General features: G+C 36.9%; 1 non-coding gene across 1 annotated transcript; it reads left to right on the top strand.

The window, feature by feature from the left end:
* The first annotated feature begins 1,054 nt into the window (after nucleotides 1-1,054).
* Nucleotides 1,055-1,161, top strand: LOC132267991 (small nucleolar RNA R71). Its single transcript, XR_009469153.1, has one exon. It is a non-coding gene; the product is annotated as a small nucleolar RNA R71 (small nucleolar RNA).
* The last annotated feature ends 7,647 nt before the right edge of the window (nucleotides 1,162-8,808 follow it).

The following is an 8,808-nucleotide window of genomic DNA, read 5'->3' as shown; positions in this document are numbered from 1 at the left end:
ATGTAATGAAGGAGGAATATGATATGAAACGGGACGGGTGTCAACTCGTGGTTGCACCGGTTCACTCTCTTCATTGGACATACCCACTTGGTTGTCCACAATCTTTCCACTTCTCAAGGTAGTCACCGCATTGACATACTCTATTATGTGACCTTCCGATGAGGAATGAGCCTCCACAACACATTGTTGCTTTTGTGGGGCATATAAAGGCATTTTTCCCTTCTCTCTTGCATTCAAAGTGCTAGCTATTTGTCCTACTTGGGTTTCTAGCTTAGCAATGGATTGAGAGTGAGAATGAAGCAATTGTGTGTTTGCCTCCAAAGTGCCCAAAGCGGTCAAAACTTTATCTTCAAAAGTGGGACTTCTAACATTTCCTTGGGAATATGATGGTTGATTAGGAAAATGATAATTTGAAAATTGGTTTGCTTATGATTGATATGATGATCTAAAACCTTGGGAACCTTGGCCTTGTAGTGGAGGTGGAATGTATTTTCCTTGAAAACCGCCTTGGGAAGGGTTTGAGCCCTCCCCTTGGTTTTTCCAAAAGAAATTCGGGTGATTCCTCCAACTAGGATTGTAATGATTTCCATAAGGATTGTTCCCTTGATTAGCAAAAACAGCATTTGCTTGTTCATGATGCTCACTTTGCACATGTCCATGGGGACAATTGGAAGTAGAATGTAAAACACTTGAACAAGTCATACATGTTTCATTAGATGCATGATGAGAATGGTTAGGGAAGGAAGATACTTGATTCGCCGAGTTTTGGTTGATCAAAAATTGATCAAACCTTTGAGATAATGATTTTATTTCGGAGGCAATTTCATTAGAGTGGTCGACTTGATGTAAGCCAACACTTTTCCTACCATTAGAATTTCTACCATTCTTTGAAGATAAAGTACGATGCAAAGAATTTTCACTCATGCTCTCAAAAAGACGCCACACGTCATCCTCATGCCTATCAATGTAAGAGCCTCCCATGGAAGCATCAACCATGCCTTTGTAATTGCCTAATAAGCTCTCAAAGAAATATTGAACTAATTGTCATTTGGGCATGTCATGATGTGAACACTTCCTAAGTAATTCATTAAAGCGTTCCCATGCCTCATGAAATGTTTCTCCATCCCCATGTGAAAATTCTCAAATTAAGGTTCTCATGGCATTGGTCCATTCATGATTACGGATCGACTTGGAGCTGTATTTTATAGGCTGGCATTGCCGGATAATTTGGATCGCATATACAATGTGTTCCATGTTTTAATGTTGCGGAAATTTCTGCCAGATGATGATCGGTATCAGCATATCGATGTTGGGGAGTTTGAGTTGCAACCGGATGCAACTTATTTGGAGCCACTGTATCGTATTGCCTACCATTGGGATCAAATCCTTTGTAATAAGGTTATTTTTTTATTTTTTTTTTTATTTTTTTTTTTTTTTTTGAGTTCGTATCCAGTGGAGTTATCACAATGAGGCTGAGTCTACTTCGGAATGGAAAGACGTCATTCGCTCGCAGTTTCCTGAATTACGGGAAGAAAGTAAGAGCTAATTCCGAGGACGGAATTCCTGTTGTTAGGGGGGAAGAATGTAATACCCCTAATTTTAAACAGGATAGTTCTGGAATTTATTTAAATGTTTAATTGTCTTTTTAGTTTATTTAGTTGGTTATTTGTAGTTGTTGTGTTTGTTTGTTTATTTAAATTGTTATTTAGTTGAATTTTTGTTTTGCTTTAATTGCTTAAATTGATTATTTATTTTATTTTAAATTGATTGTTTATGTTAGTTAGTATTTATTTGAATTAAGTTAAATGTTTTATTTATTAAATTAGGGTTTTATCAGTTTAGGGAAGCCACGTATTTAGCCGACTTATTTTTTTCTGTCCAGTAATAGGATTAGGGTTTAATTGCACCTAGGTTTAGTTGGCCTATATATATATCTGTATATGACTGCCAAGGGTTTAGAACCCTAACCACACGTATTGGAGGCAGAAGTATCAGGGGAGTTAGGAGAAGGTAGTTCGCCGGAAAACTTAGAAGAAAGACGTTGAGATTTTTGAACCGAATCTCACAGGCAAGTTTTATTACTAACTCTATCTCTTTGGCCTGTGTTCTTTGCATCTCTAATTCAGTTCCAGGAAGAAATAAAGCTAAATTAATTTGGTTGTAATTATTTGTTTCAAACAGTATGGGTTCTTGTAAGTATTTTCCGTTCGTGTTGAAACTGTTTGTGCTTGTTCTTGTTCTAATTGAATTTGATTAACAAGTAAAGAACTTAAATAACTTTAGAGCACTTTGGGACTTAGTTTTAATCCATAGGAAAGTTGGTTGGAGGTATAAGTTAGCCGGACACCGCCAGAGTTGGAGAAGAAGGCAAAACAGTATGTTTTCTTTTATGTGCAGGTTAATCGTTTTTAAACTATCTTGTTTAATTCTTGTTCCCATTGAATTTGATTAATAATCAAGGAAGTTAAATAACTTTTGAACACACAAGGACTTAGTTTTAATCAGTAAGGAACTTGGTTTGGAGGATCAACATAGCCGGACACCGCCGGAGTTGGAAAAGATAACGCACAGGGGAAGAGCCTGCTCTAGTTTGAGTAGAGCAGGCTCCACCAAAGAGTAGAGCAGGCTCTACCTTAGGTAGAGCCAGCTCTTAGGGCTCTAGAGGCGGCTCCACCTTGTGTGGAGCCGGCTCTACATGGTGGTGGAGGCGGCTCCACCTTGTGTGGAGCCTGCTCCTCCAATTTTTGTGATTTTTCACCTTATCAGTAATAGTTTTGGCTACGGGTTTCAGAATTGGGTGTTTTCAGATGCAATTAGGAGCTACACAAGGATTTTTCAGTAGCATCTAAGTCTTATTAAGAAATTCTGAGGGTGTGTTAATATATAATAAATCACAAGGAAATCGGTAGATTAAACCGTTATGGTTTTAAGGGAACTTGTGAATTGTTTTTGGAGGTAGAGGATTTCAAGTGCAGAGCCTTATGGGTTGCTATTTATCTGGGAATGGACATATTGTTTAATCATATTTCTGTAATTCAAATTAAGCATATTAGGTTACAAAATGATTATATATTTATAATGGACAAACTGACGTCTACATATATTAAAATGTATTTTCAGTTCTTGGATAATTAAGAAGTGTGTAAGTTAAGCATGCTCGATTATATATTTTGACACTGCTTAATATGGTTTGGTTGGTATTTACATTCAATATTTTGTATTATCAACTTACCGGATGATATGGAATGGTTTAAGTGAGCATATTAATTCTAATATTGACATTAGTATGTAGATAGGGGATTAAAGGATAGATTACACTTGTGCCCTACGTTTCTAAACTATTAAGAGAATTATGTACTGTTCGTGTATGACAAGCATGCTATTTATACCTTCTTGCTGTACTTGTTATGGATGTGTTGGTATTGATATTTATAATGTCATCTGTTTTATCAACAATTGGATGGATGGTATTAGACTATTTATGGATTTGTTGATATTGTAATGCTTACTGTCTTTTATATTATCAACACTGGATGGATGTATGGGACGGTGTCATACTAGGGGAATTAGCTCAAACATGCTAAGTCCTACCTACTCTGGATTAAGGGATGGATTAACTACAAAAGTTAAGTCGTACCTGTATTTTGTGTTAGATCACTAAACAGTTGAGTGACACTTTGGTTTGGAATGGAATTTAAATATATTTTTATGGTGCCACGATATGAGCCTGAGTCTCAAAGTCGTTGGCTAGGGAGCGTATATGCATTGGGATGCATAGCTGGCTATGATGGTTGGATGTGTACCCTGCTAGGTCTAGGTAGTCATGCCCACCTCAGGTGCATTTTGAATGGTGACGGGCCTGTAGTCCAGTGAGAGTCCTGTAGTGTGATTATATATATATGTGTCTATGGACTATTTAGTTATTGTTCAATTGGTTAGGATGTACATGCGTATCGAGTCTCTGCTTGGGTAGTAGTAGTATAGAACTTGCTAGTGGGCCTGACCCACTTATTATTTTTCAAGTATTGGATGTTTGAGGTCTTAGAGCTTGTTCGAGCTGAGCAGAGATGATCTTTCATTCTACCGACGATGTAGGACTTCTTTCCAGATATTCGATTTGAGCTTGTATCTTCAATTATTTATTTTCGTTCGGTTTGGATTTTCTATTAGGGGTCCACTGGAGATGGATTCCCGAGTTGTAAACTTAGGAAGTTTGGATTATCAGAGTTTAAATATTTATATTTGAGGTTTTTAATTTAGTATTCCTTCAGCTTATTATTATTTCTTAAATTCATTTTGTATTATGTGTTTGATTAAATATTAATTGTTTGATATCCTTCAGATCTGTGCTCGGACTTGATCACCTGTGGCTCCAGAATCGAGAGGTATCACAGTTAGAGATACATGTTACTTGCTTTTTATAAGTATGGAACATCAACAACAAGCATGGATTATCCTCCCATTTAACAACTACACTACAACTAAGCTAATAACATGAAATTAAACTAATTAAACTAAGGGAGAGGCACAATCCATCAAGCAATGAGTATGAACCATCAAATAAACCACAAGAACATGATATTAAGCACTATGTATTGATAATCTCTAGATCTAAAGCATCAACACACATAGACATGCATCAATAACACAAGAAATAGAGACAAACACATGAACATCTATTCTAGCATACATACACATATGGATAGAATGAAATGATCAATTGGAAGCATTAAACCATATAAATCATTGAAGAAACAAGATCTATATATATATATAAGTGTTAAGACATGAATCACAATGCAAATCCCTTCAAAAATACATAAATCAAGAAGTAGAAAGCATGCTTAGGGCTAACTCTAGCCCCAAGAGGATGTCTAGCCACTCATGGATGATGTCCTCCAACCCTCAAGGGCAAGCTCCATGGAAGAAATTTGTTCCTTGGTTGATGAAGAGTCTCCAATGGTGTCTCTAGCCTCCTCATCTTCTTTACTTCCTCCCTAAGAGTTCTTTAAGGTATGGTATGATATGAGATAATACAATATGATCCTCTATGTTCTTTCCCTATACAAAAAGTAATCCTTATCCTTATATAGGTAGGTCAAATGACACCCAAAATGAGCTGGGGTCGTATAACAAATATTCCCCAATGATTGGATAAAGGACAACTTTTGTGAGCTGGAAATTAAACTTTTTTGTGCTGGAGGAAGTTCTATCGATTGAACCTTGGACTCGGATCGATCGAACATAACTGAGATCTATCGAACTGAAGTTGGATCAATCCTCAATGGCGACGCCTTTTTGGATAAAAACAAATCTGAGATATTTTGAAGATATTTTTGAGAAAAGGACAAAAGTGGTTGGTAAGGTGGTACAACTGGATAAGATCAATCATTTGGATAAGGACAAGAATGTTCAATCAATCGAAATTTTGAGATCTTTGAACAAGGACAAACATGGCTCAGATCTATCTTGAAGTGCTAAGATTGATGAAAGTTGGATCGATCGAACTTTTCTTGAGATCAATCGAAGTTGCTGAAATTCCACCATTTGCTTCATTTTGCTCTACTTTGCTCCTTTCTTTGATTAATCCTAGAATTGCTTCAATTATGCTCTTATTTGGCTAAGTTAACTTATTTTGGGGATAAGTACCTGAAAATGGAAATAACACGAAATCAATGCAAAACGGTAAAATAAAGTAGATAAAGGTTCTAGAATACCTAAGCTTAGGGGGTTTAAATACGCACTTTTCAGCGCTCATCATCGATCGATCGAACCTCTTTTGAGATCGATCGAACAAGTGCAAAATACCTATGTTCAGAATGGAAGTACATGCATTCTCAATCACAGTTCCTAGCCATGTGTATAAACCCAGAATATATCTAGACGACGCAAGAAATGAAAGGTAAAATAGAAATGAGGGAGGAATAGGGTTGTAAACCTACGAAGCATTGCTAGTCTTTAACATCTCTAGCAAGATGTTGGGCTCTTTTAGCCTGGATCAAATATCTTGTTATGCATCCCCTCCTTGACGGGGTGAATGGATTTTTGAATCCTACCCAACCAATGGTTCTTTAGAGAACTCGTTGGATTTGATTTAAAAGACATTAATGGTCCTTGGTTTATGCAACTCTCGGGCTTCCATGCCCTTAGAACACTTGGTTTCACAACAATTCTTGAATTCAAGTTTGAAGATGAACTCTTAGAACTTCCAAGCAAAAACTCATGTTTATCAAATTCATTTTCAAGACATCTTTCTACAACACACACTTCTTCATGTTTGTCTATTGAATTCAGGATTGGATTAAAAATGTTTAAGTTAACCTTTATGTGGCCAAATGAGATTTTCATTATCCCCGTCCTACAATTGATGTTGGCATTTGCAGTTACTAAGAAGGGACGGCCAAGGATAACGGGAATTTGGCTCTTGGGATTCGAAACTGGTTCTATGTCTATGACAACAAAATCAACGGGGAAGAAGAACTTATCAATCTTAATCAAAACATCCTCAATGATACCCCGGGGCTTTTTGATGGATCGGTCGGCAAGTTGTAAAACCACCGACGTCAGTTTTAAGTCTTCTAAGCCCAATTTGACTTATACCGAATATGGAAGAAGGTTGACACTTACTCCTAAGTCTAGAAGAGCCCGATTAATGACATGGTCACTAACGATGCAAGAAGTAGTAGGTGAACCGGGGCCCTTAAGCTTTGGAAGAGTGTTATGTTACAAAATGGAGCTCACTTGCTCGGTTAATACCACTTCCCTTGGTGCTTGGCTTTTGTTCTTCCTCTTTTGGGTGTAAAGATCTTTCAAAAATTTGGCATAAGCCGGAATTTGCTTAATTGCATCCAAAAGCGAAAGATTAATCTTCACTTGCCTAAACACATCAATGATTTCATTAGTCTTGGTCTTTTGTTTGTCAAGAGAAATGGATCCTTTCAAGGCATCCGGAAATGGAGCTTTAGCCTCAAAAACTTTTTCAAAATTTTTCTTTAAAGAATCTTTAACATAAGAATTTTTTAAACTGTCACAAAAAATTTTCAAATCATCTTTCAAAACTTTGTTTAAATCATTTTCCATTACTTTTTCAACAAAGGGGTCATGCACATGCAATGAATGAGGAATAGGATGTGAAACAGGACGGGTGTCAACTTTTGGTTGCACCAGTTCACTCTTTTCATTGGACATACTCACTTGGTTGTCCACAATTCTCCCACTTCTCAAGGTTGTCACCGCATTGACATGTTCGATTGTGTGACCTTCTGATGAGGAATGAGTCTCCACAACGTATTGTTGCTTTGGTGGTGCATTCAAAGGCATCTTCCCTTTCTCTCTAGCATTCAAAGTACTAGCTAGTTGCCCGACTTGGGTTTCTAGCTTAGTAATGGATTGGAAATGGGAATGAAGCAATTGAGTGTTCGCCGCTAGAGTACCTAGAGCGGTCAACACTTTCTCCTAAAAAGCGGGACTTGTGATACCCCTCGGATCCGAGACACGGGTTGATCAGGCCCAGGCCCAAACCCGAGGGAAATATCAATCAATTAATATATAACCGAACACAGAATACAAGATGAAATAAATAATAACAAAAGGCTGGAAGAAAACTAACTGAAATCCTCAAAATGTCATTAATGAAAACTATTAAATCCAAACTCCAAAACTCCATAAGTTACAACTCGGGAATCCATTTAGTGGACCCCTTATTAAAATCCCAAAAAAAACTAAAATAACTGAAATAGAAACTTAAGGTAAACATAGCAAAGATTCCTACATAGTCGGAAGAACGAATGTCTGTATCTGCTCTACACGTCCAAGCTCTAACCCTGGAACTGACGAACACCTGAAAAATAAGAGAGTGGGTCAAGCCCACATGCAAATCCTATTCTACTATGATCCAAACAGTAATCCGATACGCAGATACATCCTAGGAAGACTCAACAATATCTAGAGTAGTCCATACGTATATATATAATACACACTATAGGACGCTCACTAGTCCAGTAGGTCTGTCTCAGCCTGAGTAGAGATACCATGTAAATCGCACAATAATGTGGTCATGTGTACCTAGACCTACCAGGGAACAACACCTATGTCCAGTTATCCATCCTAGGCGATATACGCACCCTAACCATGGTCCTGAGATTCAAACTCATATCATGGCACCATATAATAAATATATAAAGTCTGTACTCCTCCTAATACAAAATACCATCCATCTGTGTAGTGGCCTAGTGTATGTATAATCATCCGTCCCGAAACCATATTAAGTCATCCAACTACTTTGTTAACCTAACACAAGTTGGTAATGGACCTAAACTATATAATTAGTCCGTTCCTTAATCCAAAGTAGGTAGGACATAGTGTTTGAACTAGTCCATACCTAGTACGTCACCGTCCCATACCGGTACATACAATCCTCCAGTTAATCATGTTGATAAAAATGGTAATAGCTACTTATCAACCCTACTCCAGAATTAGCATAATTATATTCTAACAAGTGTATGAAAAAATTATGCATTCAATATAACATTTAGAATTCCTATTATTCACACATTTAACGCCTCCACAACAGTATCGTATTTGATGAAATCAAACAGTAGAAATAAATATCAATTACGTCGATCTAAGCATATTTTTTCCAGATAAATAACTATATGCTTATAACACAACTGAGACATGATTAACCATATTAATTCATGCAAAGAAACCAAACTCGTTTAGAAAACAGTAAGAAGTTTCAAGTTATTATCCAACCTTCCACATACAGGTATTATTGTTTAACCCTTTAACTTTTCATATTTCAACATA

The sequence above is a fragment of the Cornus florida genome, unplaced genomic scaffold (assembly GCF_030987335.1).
Source record: "Cornus florida cultivar Cherokee Brave unplaced genomic scaffold, ASM3098733v1 CherokeeBrave_3.0.0_Hap2_Chr07, whole genome shotgun sequence".
In the NCBI taxonomy this organism is placed as follows: Eukaryota; Viridiplantae; Streptophyta; class Magnoliopsida; order Cornales; family Cornaceae; genus Cornus; species Cornus florida.
The sequence above is the reverse complement of the archived record's forward strand: the minus strand, read 5'-3'. Positions and strand labels throughout refer to the sequence as shown.